This window comes from Puma concolor, chromosome B4 (genome assembly GCF_028749965.1).
Source record: "Puma concolor isolate L17-30 chromosome B4, mPumCon1.1.hap2, whole genome shotgun sequence".
NCBI classification, from domain to species: Eukaryota; Metazoa; Chordata; class Mammalia; order Carnivora; family Felidae; genus Puma; species Puma concolor.
Window position 1 is genome coordinate 47,682,754 of NC_141673.1, and position 12,662 is coordinate 47,695,415.

At 37.8% G+C, this 12,662-nt stretch overlaps 1 protein-coding gene across 13 annotated transcripts in view; it reads left to right on the forward strand.

Moving 5' to 3' along the window:
• Nucleotides 1–12,662, forward strand: part of LOC147579045 (uncharacterized) — a 209,253-nt gene that overhangs the window by 25,786 nt on the left and 170,805 nt on the right. The gene's annotated exons all lie outside the window — the stretch shown is intronic.

The following is a 12,662-nucleotide window of genomic DNA, read 5'->3' on the forward strand; positions in this document are numbered from 1 at the left end:
TTTCTAGACTCCAGAACTGTGAGAGTAAGTCTGTATTGTTTTAAGGCACCCAATTTGTGTTAATTTGTTATGGCAACTTTAAGAAACTGAAAAACTACTTTAGATAGAATAGTTAGGAAGACTTCTCTTACTATACGATTTTTTTTTGAGAAAGAGAGAGAGCATGGGTGGAAGAGGGGCAGAGAGAGGGGGAGAGAGACAGAGAGAGAATCCCGAATAGGCTCAGAACTGTCCGTGCAGAGCCTGATGCAAAGCTCAAATTCACAAAGCATGAGATTGTGACCTGAGGCAAAATAAAGGCAAAATGACCTCAGACGCTTAACCAACTGAGCCACGCAAGTGCCCCAGTATATGATTTTTAAACAGAGACATAAATGATGAGAATGACCCAGCCAAGAGGAAATACTTACTGGTGTTATTTTATATTTTATCTACAGGTATATAAATTACTAGTTCTAAAACAAAGTTATCATTTTCTCCCTCTCTCCAAATATGTTTCCTCTGCAAAAACTTTATCAAGTAGATATTAATATCCCTACTTTTCATATAGAGGCTAAGGAACTTGGACAGGGTCACACACCTAGTTAGTGGCAGAGTCTAGATTCAAACTCAGGTAATCTGGCTTCAAGAACCTAAATTTACCGGATTATTCTAACACTATTCCTTAAAAAAAATTTTTTTAATGTTTTTGTTAATTTTTGAGAGAGAGACTGAGCACGAGGAGGGGAGGGGCAGAGACAGAGGGAGACACAGAATCCAAAGCAGGCTCCAGACTCCGAGCTGTCAGCACAGAGCCCGACGCGGGGCTCAAACTCCTGAACCACAAGATCATGACCTGAGCCGAAGTCAGACGCTTAACCGACGCTTAACCGCTTAACTGTCACCCAGGCGCCCCACTAGCACTATTTCTTAGGTTTCAGGCAACATGCTTTAATACTGTCTACAGGCTTCTAGTCTTACATGTAGAATGCAGCTTCTCTCTTTTGTCTCCTACTTATCCTCCCCTTTTTAATAATAGTAGTAATAACAGTGATAATCATAATTGCTAAACTTACTGAACACTAAGTATGCCAGCTCTCTTAATCCAAGGAACAATCCCATAAGGTAGCTACTATTATTATCCTAATTTTCCAGATGAGGATTCTGTGGCTTGAAGAAGTTAACATGTAGAATCTTAAAACCAATAAAGGGCAGACCTGGGGTGGTCAGATCTGTCTGACTTCAGAGCTCCCGCTTTTTAAAAAAATCTACTTTTTAAAGCAAGATATGACTTACGTATAGAGAAATACCCACATTAAATATATAGTTCTATGAATTCTGATAAGCTATACACTTGTGTAAAAATCACCAAACGTTCTGAGCTCAGAAGGTTCTCTTATGCTTCCTCCCAGAGATAATCTTCCAAAGGTAAATATTGCTCTGATATTTCTCACCATGGACTAATTTTTCCCATTCCTGAAATTTCCAAAAGTGGAATCATTCAATATATATACTCTTTGGTGTCTTGTTTCTTTCTAGACTCTTCTCTTTTAATGACCATATTCTATTTTTTCCATCAAAATTGCCAGGTCTTCTGCCTTATTTTCCTAGGCGTTTGCTAAGTAATTAATGTTGATGATGTAATAAACTAATTCTTGCTAAAATATTGGGTGAAAATAGTTAAAGTTACTTTTTTCCCAGATAATTATTCATATTATAACTGACCTTGAGCCTAGAAGAATGGCTATTATGGAAATTCTAAACAGAGCTAAGAGACATTTTGGAGGGGTAATAGATTTGGTTTTTCCTTCAATCTGAACACACAGTTTTTTAACTAGTATACTAATTATGTACCTGTAAAATTTCTTCCTAAAATGTAAAAGCCGAATCTGTGACTGCAATTAAAATACTGTAGAAGTGGGGCGCCTGCGTGGCTCAGTCGGTTAAGTGTCCGACTTCAGCTCAGGTCATGATCTTGCGGTTCATGAGTTGGAGCCCAGCATCAGGCTCTGTGCTGACAGCTCAGAGCCTGGAGCCTGCTTCAGATTCTGTGTCTCTCTCTCTCTCTGCCCCTCCCTACTCATGCTCTTTCTCAAAAAATAAATAAACGTTAAAAAAATTTTTTTAATAAAAAACTACTATAGAAGAAATCTCAGATGCATAAAAAAGTTAATATGATATAGAAAAATGAGCATTGAAATTGTTGAAAATTTTGTGTTGTATTCCCTGCTCTGCAACTTACTAGCTACTTACCTCACTAATATCACCTAATCTCTCTGAGTCAGCTTTAATGTGAGCATAAAAAAATTTTCCATGCCTGACAGGATTAGTGTGAAGATCAAATATTAAAGAAGCTAATGTATATTAGGGGCACCTGGGTGGCTCAGTTGGTTGAGCGTCCAACTTCAGCTCAGGTCATGATCTCCCGTTCGTGGGTTCGAGCCCCATGTCGGGCTCTGTACTGACAGCTCCAAGCCTGAAGCCTGCTTTGGAGTCTGTGTCTCCCTCTCTCTGCCCCTCTCCCTCTCACACTGTATCTTTCTCTCTCTGTCTCTCTCTCAAAAAAAAATTAATAAACATTAAAAAAAATTTTTTTAATAAAAAATCAAAAAGATAATAAGCTAATGTATATTAGAGTGCTTCATAAAGTCATATATGATACTTGCCACACACACACACACACACACACACATAAAACTTCACAGTCACACTTCCATAAGATAGCTAACAATGAATATGTGCAATATTGAATATTCTGACCATCCAATATAATAGGAAGACTTAGTGACATTGTTTTTGGAGAACTTTTTAATTTTTTTTTTTTAATTTTTTTTTCAACGTTTATTTATTTTGGGGACAGAGAGAGACAGAGCATGAACGGGGGAGGGGCAGAGAGAGAGGGAGACACAGAATCGGAAACAGGCTCCAGCCTCCGAGCCATCAGCCCAGAGCCTGACGCGGGGCTCGAACTCACGGACCGCGAGATCATGACCTGGCTGAAGTCGGACGCTTAACCGACTGCACCACCCAGGCGCCCCGAGAACTTTTTAATTTAATAACCTAGACTGCCCATCGCTTGATTCAAGTTTGTAAGATCTCTAAATGACACCAGTTTTCTTTCCCATTGCCTTTTATCTTGCTTTTACATTTCACCTCTCCTCCGTTCTAAATTTTGTTGGAAGGCAACACATAAGTTTTTATTTTTAACTCTTTCCTTAGAATTTTTTGCATGTCACATCTGAGTTTGTGTCGGGTTTCTCCTGCAACAAGAATTATCTAAATGCCACATAAGAGTGTGAAGAACTTGTTAGAAAGAAAAATGTGAAAGACTTTTCTCATTGATAACCACTTACCAAGTAATCTGGACGCATTAAGAAAAGTTTTGAGTGGAGGGTTTGAGTAGGAGAGGGTGGTGGAAGTAGTTTGTTCCGCTTTACTCTGGAGCGCCACCTGCTGGTAAATTGAGTCTAACAGTGGCAAATAAGAATTAGGCTGGGAGATTAGAACAATCAACACTTGTTTTATATAAAGCACATATTAGTTATTAGAATCATTGTGGAAAATGATTTGATTTACTAACTGAATGATTCAATTATTAAAGAGATTTTCCTCAAAGCTTTTTTTTTTTTTTTGGTAGGAATTTATTTATTTTAAATTCTGGGCTTTAATCAGAAAACCACAAATATGAATCGACGACCCATTATGTTAATTAATCAAATATTTAAGTGTTTACGTATCACACTGTACTAGACACTGGGAATGCAATGGTTAGAACAGATAGAATCTTCCAGACCTCATTGTGGAGTTCAGACTAAAAAGAAAAAGTGATACATAGATTGCTAAAAGACGATATGAATAAAACAAATAAAAAGAGAGAATACAGTGTGGTTGAGGGAAACTACTTTGGATGGAACTTTCAGGAAAGGCATTTCCGATAAGACCTTTAAGAACTTGTTTTTTGGGGCGCCTGGGTGGCGCAGTCGGTTAAGCGTCCGACTTCAGCCAGGTCACGATCTCGCGGTCCGTGAGTTCGAGCCCCACGTCGGGCTCTGGGCTGATGGCTCAGAGCCTGGAGCCTGCTTCCAATTCTGTGTCTCCCTCTCTCTCTCTCTCTGACCCTCCCCCGTTCATGCTCTCTCTCTCTCAAAAAGTAAATAAACGTAAAAAAAAAAAAAAAAAAAGAACTTGTTTTTTGCTATACTCGCAGCACTAAGCACAGTGCCTACTACATAGTCAACGCTCAGTGAATATTTGTTGAGTAAAAACGATGGATGACACAGGGTGATAACACTTAAAAAGGGGCATTGAACGGAGCTGAAGCACCATCAGCTTTTCTTTTTGGTCTGATCTATGTACATGGGTCATGCTGGCCTAATGATACAGAAATGTGGTAAGAGTACGTGAAAACTGCTGGAAATCTGTGTAGCATAATCGTTTTCTGTTGGCACTGGACCAGCTTATAAAAGCCAATTCAAGTTCAAAGACTGATGACATGATGACTCAGTTCAAGGCTACTTTTGTTTTAAAGTATGAAACAAGGAGTGCTGGGGATCTATACACCAAATAAGGATACAAATGAGTGGATTCAGCTCCCTGTTTCCTTTCTTGTAGTTCACAAATGCCCAAGTTCAGTAACTGAGGCATCCCAGGAGGAATCAGAGCAAAGAGTTTGAGAGCTATAGACCTTTATAACATTAGGCCGGGTGAGGGGTCATACTTAAGGATCTAATCCACTACCATATAAAAAAATGTATTGTTGCAGTACAGTAATATCTTTTTGCAGTTTGTTTCTGATGCATCACCTGCCCTACACTAGACCTGTAGGCCTACCAAAACTTCAGCAAAGCCAAATCTAATTGGAGAGCTAAGAGTAAGATGCAAACTTATATGGAATCAATATTTAAGTGCTAGCTAATAACTGTAATAAAAATTGAATAAGAGGGGCACCTGGGTGGCTCAGTCAGTTAAGCATCCGACTTCGGCTCAGGTCATGATCTCATGGTTTGTGAGTTCGAGCCCCGTGTCAGGCTCTGCGCTGACAGCTCACAGCCTGGAGCCAGCTTCAGATTCTGTGTCTCCCTCTCTCTCTCTCTGCCCCTCCCCTGCTCATGCTCTGTCTCTGTCTCCAAAATAAATCAAACATTAAAAAAAAATTTTTTTTAATTGAATAAGAAAAAAGGGAAACACCTTTTTAAAAAAAAATTTTAATGCTTATTATTTATTTTTGAGAGAGAGAGACAGAGTGTGAGCAGGGGAGGGGCAGAGAGAGAGAGGGAGACACAGAATCCAAAGCAGCTCCAGGCTCCAAGCTGTCAGCACAGATTCCGACGCGGGGCTCAAACTCACAAACCACAAGATCATGACCCAAGCAGAAGTCGGAAGCTCAACTGACTGAGCCACCCAGGCGCCCTGGGAAACAGCTTTTTTAATGACCTAACTCTTGTGAAACTGGCTCCTGTTGATAGCCTTGTACTTTGCATTCAGTAGACCCACAGAGTATGCACATCTTTTTTCCACACATAAACAGATACGAATAACATACCTACAAATACAATCTATTAAGCATTGATTAAATCCCCTTCTTCAGGATGAGTACTCTGAACTTTAGGTGGGCATATTGCTGGTTCCACAAAAAAGACTACACTTCCTACCCTACAGCTCTACTAGGAGTGGCTTTGGGATGAGTTCTTGGCCATTGAAATTTAAGAGGAAGTATTGTGTGGTATTTCTGGAAAATCTTGAAAGACGAGTGTGTACCTATCCTTTGACAGTGCTGCTTGGAATATAGTTATGGTGACTGGTGCTCCAAAATTCATGTTAGACCAAGAAGATAAGGGCTGTACCTATGGCAAAACAACAGAAAACTGGAGGGATCTTGATATACTGTACAACCCTATACTATTTCTTGTCTTCTTATATGCAAGAGAGAAACATCTGTCTTACTTATGACATTGCTCTTTGGAGTTTCTATTACTCTGCTGAATTTTATCCTAACCAATTTGGCAAGTAATGTAGATTTTACTGATGTTTTCATGACAAATGGAGGAGAAGGCATCATTTCACACCACGAGGCAAACAATCTTTTATTATACAAGTTCCCTCTCTAGTCTCTTTCCAGATCCAAATTCTCTTTAGCCCAGCCAGCCCTCTACCCCAACCGTCTGTACCTTTTTTTCCTCTGTTGGATCCCACTCTTATGTCTCTGATCCTATAATGTCACTTGGACAGGAATTCTACTTGCTTCAGCCCTTCTTCAGGGATTCCTTTCCCTATAAAGAGGGACTGTTCTACCTGAGCCTTTCCTTGGTGAATGTTTTGAATACTGTACGGTCTGCCACAAGATGATAGCGACAGTAGCATCGACATCAACCCACATGATTAAATGCTTACTATGGGCAGTCATTTAATTCTCACCACCACCCTATAAAGTGTTACCCTACTTTACAGACAGGGTAAGTAATCGGCCAGTGGCAGAGAAGGCTAGCTGTCTACCCAAAATTCATGCTCCTCCTTCCCTAGAATGGAGTTTTCATTGAAAATTTACCATCCATCACACTACATATACATTCATAATTGTCATAGTTTCCTAATATATTGATCCTTTATCATTATGAAGTATCCCTTTTTGTCCCTAGTAATAGTCCTTTTCTTGAAGTCTATTTTGTCTGATATTAATAGAAAAACTCTTGCTTTCTTGTGTTTACTGTTTCTATGGGGTATCTTTTTTTCTTTAAATCCATTTGTCTCTGTATTTAAAGTGCATCTTGTGTAGACAGCATATAGTTAGTACTTGCTTTTCACCGTTCTTATTATTTTTTAAAATTTTATTTTTATATAATTTCTACACCCAACATGGGGCCTAAACTCATAACCCCAAGATCGAGAGTCACATGTCCTACCAACTGAGGCAGACAGGCACCCCTATTACATATTAAATATGTTTTAAAATAAATAAAATTTGTGTTTAATGTATATAATAAACATATTTAATATGTTTTAATATATATTTATACTTATGCACAGGTCTACCATTTTGCTATTTTTTATTTATCTCATTGATGTTTTTGTTTTTCTCTTCCTCATTTCCTTCTTTTGTGTTAATTGAATATTTTTTAGTATACCATTTTAAATTTTTTTTTCAACGTTTATTTATTTTTTTGGGACAGAGAGAGACAGAGCATGAACGGGGGAGGGGCAGAGAGAGAGGGAGACACAGAATCGGAAACAGGCTCCAGGCTCCGAGCCATCAGCCCAGAGCCTGACTCGGGGCTCGAACTCACGGACCGTGAGATCGTGACCTGGCTGAAGTCGGACCCTTAACCGACTGCGCCACCCAGGCGCCCCTGGTATACCATTTTAATTTCTCTGTTGACTTTCTAACTACCTTTCTTTTCATTATTTTTTTTAGTTTCTGTAGAGTTTTTAAAAATGCATTTTTAACTTATCCCAATCTACTTGGAGCTGTATTGAATTACTCCAGATAAAATGTAGAATACTTGCAATAGTATAATTCCATTTACCCCTTGTTCTTAGTGCTATTTTTGTTGTATATATAACATGTATATCTGTTATAAACTCATCAATACAGTGTTACACTTTTTTGCTTTAAACAGTCATATATATGTCTTTTAGCTAAAGAAAGAAACATGTACTGATTATTTTTTACACTTACCCACATATTTACTATTTCTAACTCTTTGGTATAATTTCATTATACTATCAAGACTCTTGAAATATAAATATATATATGTGTGTGTGTGTATATACATGTATATATATATACACACACATATATATATATGTACATATACATATATATATGACCAGTAATTGTACTTAAAGGAATTTTTATGGCAATAATTAGAGAGGGAATAATTTTTTTAATGTTTATTTATTTATTTTGAGAGAGAGAAAGAGTGCAAGTAGGAGAGGAGCAGAGAGAGAGGGAGAGACAGAATCCCAAGCAGGCTGGCTCTGTCCTGTTAGTACAAAACCTAACATGGGGCTCCATCCCACAAACCATGAGATCATAACCTGAGTCAAAATCAAGAGTCAGATGCTTAACCAACTGAACTACCCGGGCACCCTGGGACCAAATTTTTTTATAATCATGTTTTTCTCACTGTTTCTTATAGCTAAAAACTGAAATAAAATAAATGTCTAAAATTAGAAAAGGCATTACATAAGCTATTTTACATACATAAGATGAATAAGCGCATTTGTTTTTATATTGGATGTTGGTTAGCTAGGACATATATAACATTGTTTAGTTTTTAGGAAAAAAAGACCGAAAAGAAATATATCTAGATATTAATAGTGGTTCTTTCTGGCTAGTGGATTTTTTGTGTGGATTACTGCCTTTTGCTTATTTATACTTTTCTGCATTTTTTACAACAATATATGACCTTTTATAATCAGAACACAAGTGCAATGAGAAAAAATTCCAAATGGGTGATGTTATGTAAACATTGGACAGGATCTTTGAAACCAGTTAGTCATAATATTGAGAATAAATAATTTTCTTAAATACATCAACTTGAATTCAGGATAACCTGTGTCTTTAGTTTGACAAGTTTGAAATATAGACTGTAAGAAGACAAATTGTGGCAAGAAGTATATGGATTTATGTATTATTCAATATTAAAGCCTATTCTGTTAGTAGGTTTAGCTTTTCTGGTGTGATTTAAAGATTGCTACAGGTCCATAAGTGTCTTAAAGTATCTCCCTCATTGGCTGCATGAGCCCTAGGAATTCTATAAAGCAACTCCTCTTGTTTAAAGTTCTTTTGTCTTTCTTGCAATGAAACTTACCTTATTTTACCTAGCAGAGTAGCATCCATTGACATAACTATGGGTTAATTTATCAGACTCGGGACATTCTGATGAGGAATATTTTGGCAGTTTGGGGAAAAACTGAGAGATACATAGCTGTCAGAGCAGGGCAATTCTAGACAGAATTTTGTAGGGGGGTGTTCTAGAAAGTTCAGTGGCAGGGTGAAGGTAGTTGGCACTTTGTAGGATTGGTTGGTGGTAGAAGGGAGAGTAAAAGAAAAAAAAAAAAAGAGAGAATACCAAATAGGAATGCAAGAATCATCCAAAATTTATTTGTTGAATAGGCTTGTATGCACTCAGGGGCTATTAAGTTCATATTCTCCTGTAAGTGGCACATGTCAGTGACCATTTACTCCCATGGCTCCTTGCTGCTTGCTCTTTCATTGAGATAGACATCACAGTCCTTTGTAGAATCTACAATTCTTTATCTAGGCAAAATATGTTTATTACTTTGCCCTTTGCACCTTCAAACTCCAAATTGGAGTTGCCTCAGTAGTTGAAGAAATTAATATCCAATAAAGGGACACAGCGAGTGAACCATACTCAGGGAAAATACATATACTAGTTAGTCAGGGCCTTCCAAAGGTTGTACCTCTTATTGCTTTGCTGTCACACATTTTGACAACTCTTTAAGATGAAATTTAAAACTAGATGAAAGAGAAGACAGAGCTCTGCAGATGCTTTTGCTAAATGGATCTTTCAGAAGCTTATAAGGCAAGTTGCATTGGCAGCTGATGTTCAGTCTTCTTATAGGACCAGTTCAAAGAAAGGAATTCTTAAATATGCATAACACACAAAGTCAGAGATTCAGGATATGTAGAGATGTAATAAATTGAAATCTAACCTCTTCATTGTACAGATGAAAAAAAATCAAGTCTTGACATTGGATGGACATAACCGAGATTATAAATAGTTACTAGCAGAGTCAGGATTAGAACTCGGGTCTTTTAGCTGCTAATGTAATGGCTTTCCCCAATATCATGTTGCCCCAAGTCCTGGTAGTAGATCCACACCTTCAAAGCCCATAAAAACACCAAGCAAAGCAAGGCAGAAAGCCAAAAGCACAATCCTACAGGTCAGACATCAAACACTGGGAGAAAGTGTGTAAACAATAAGTGAATTAGAATCTTTTTTTTTTTTTTAATTTTTTTTTCAACGTTTTTTATTTATTTTTGGGACAGAGAGAGACAGAGCATGAACGGGGGAGGGGCAGAGAGAGAGGGAGACACAGAATCGGAAACAGGCTCCAGGCTCTGAGCCATCAGCCCAGAGCCCGACGCGGGGCTCGAACTCACGGACCGCGAGATCGTGACCTGGCTGAAGTCGGACGCTTAACCGACTGCGCCACCCAGGCGCCCCAAGTGAATTAGAATCTTAAGCCACATTTCCTTTTCTAAAAAATGGATTATGTCAACTGTACTAAATAATTTTTTTCCTCCTAAATCACTAAACAAAAAAAGGGAATATAGGTTGCTATTTAGTTGGGCCCTGAGACATTTTTTAATATCAAATATCATTTGAAATCTTGCTTCACCTGATTTGGGCAATACTTTTTTAGCCATGGACAGAGTAATAATGAGTCTGTTTTGTCAAAATGTCTGGCTGAGTGCCACAGGAGTTAGAATAAGGTCATGTTTATTCCACTGGACATTTTATTCTTTATCTAGACTCTAAGAAGGCAAAGAACATGATAATGAAGTCCATTGGTGGCCTAAATTGGAAGGCACTGTCAATGTGAATGAGGACTGAGAAATAAAATACAGGAAATACAAGTTTAGACATATGTGCCAGGGAAGATACAGCAAGACTTCACTTCAGAAGAAATCTAACAGTTTGGAACAGAAATGGGTTGCAGAAATTCTAAGGATATGAAAGTCACTGAAAATGATAATGACTAAAAAAGAAAGGGGAATTATACCAGTTTACAAAATGATGTAAGAATACAATATGATGTACAGAAGAAAAATACCCCAAACAAAAAGGTGCAACTATGCACTAATATACATTTTACATTATATTACATATATCTTCCATCTTGAGACCTATAAATAAAAAGATTTCTGTTATTATATTGTAAATATAAATCTTTTTGGTGTGGAATTGGAGATGGTACCAGAATAACCAACTAAAGGGATAATTTGCGTATAAAAGGGACTGTGGGTACAATGTGAAGGTGTTGGGAGTATCCTCAGAATTCCATTTAAAGACAAAAGAGGAAGAGTTGAAAAAGAGAGAAGGAAATTGCCATTTCTGCCTTCTGTTGTCTACTATGCTTTTCTCTCTGCTGCTTCATCTAGAAAAAACAAACAGATTTTTTTTTTCTTAATAAATCCTTGCTAATTTCTAGCCTAGAAAAGAGCAGCCAGGCCACAGCTACAACCCATGGCCACGTCATCAAGGTGAGGCTCCCTTCATAAACCTATGAGCATTCTTATGTCTAAGGGACCAGAGCCAATGGTGGTCAATTTTTATCATCTTCCCATATTTTTGAAATTTGTAGGGTTAGAATTCTCTCTAAGTATCTTAATCAGAGCATATAGCATTCTGTTCCATACTATATAAGTAATGACATGATGAAATTCAGCACATGCGATTGCTATGTAGTAAGATTCTTCCAGAAATCATATGCCATTGGACCAGAGATGGACTCTCCCTGTATAATTGGATAGAATAACTGAGGTCCCCTTTTCAGCAGATACTTTGACAGTGGTTCCCCCTTATGCACAGGAAATGTGTTCTGGGACCCCCAGTGGATGCCAGAAGCTGCAGATAGTACCAAACTCTATATATACTATGATTTTCCTATACGTACATACCTATAATAATTTAATTTATAAATTAGGCACAGTAAGATATGAACAACAATGACTAATAATAAAATAGAACGGTTACAAAAATATACTATAACAAATGTTATGTGAATATGGCCTGTAATTAAAATATCTTATGATGTACTTACTCTTCTTCTGGTGATGATATGAGATGATAAAATGCCTATGTGATCAGATGAAGACAGGTGAATGACATAGCCATTGTGATATAACATTAGACTACTATTGACCTTCTGACATATCGATGAGGAGATGTTCAGATATGTGAGGTTCATCTGCTTTTGGACTGTGGTTAACTGCAGGTAACTGAAACCTTGGAAAGCAAAACTGCAGATAAGGGGGGAACTATCTTATCTCATGGTAGTAGGAATCCATTAAAGATTGCAAGAGTTATTTAAATTAAAGGCTGACTTACCCAGAAATGTTAAAGGACCTCAAAACACAAATTCTCTCTGAGCCATAGGTAAGTAGCATTTTAATTATTCTGCAGAAGTATAATAGAACTGATAAGCAATGTATGATAAGGGAACAGAATTATAAGGGAAAAAAACATGGTTTTTAGTAAACATCCATCTAGCTTCCAGTTTTAAGAGGATGATACACCTTATAATGAAGTAGTAGTCATTATTAACCAGCCAGGACTCCTGAGAGCTTAAAAGCAACAACTTGAGGGGCACCTGGGTGGCTCAGGCGGTTAAATGTCCGACTTTGGCTCAGGTCATGATCTTGCGGTTGGTGGGTTTGAGCCCCAAATCAGGCTCTGTGCTGACAGCCTGGAGCCTGCTTCGGATTTTGTGTCTCCCTCTCTCTCTGCCCCTCCCCTGCTTGTGTGCATTCTCTCTCTCTCTCTCTCTCTCTCTCTCTCTCTCTCTCTCTCTCAAAAATAAATAAACCTTAAAAAAAATTTTTTTTAAAGCAATGACTTTAGATTATCTTCCAAAGGATGATTTTCCCTTTCTGTATTGTGAAACTCTGGCTGTTTAAAAATTTCAGATGTAACATAGCCATCGAGAGTACTTTG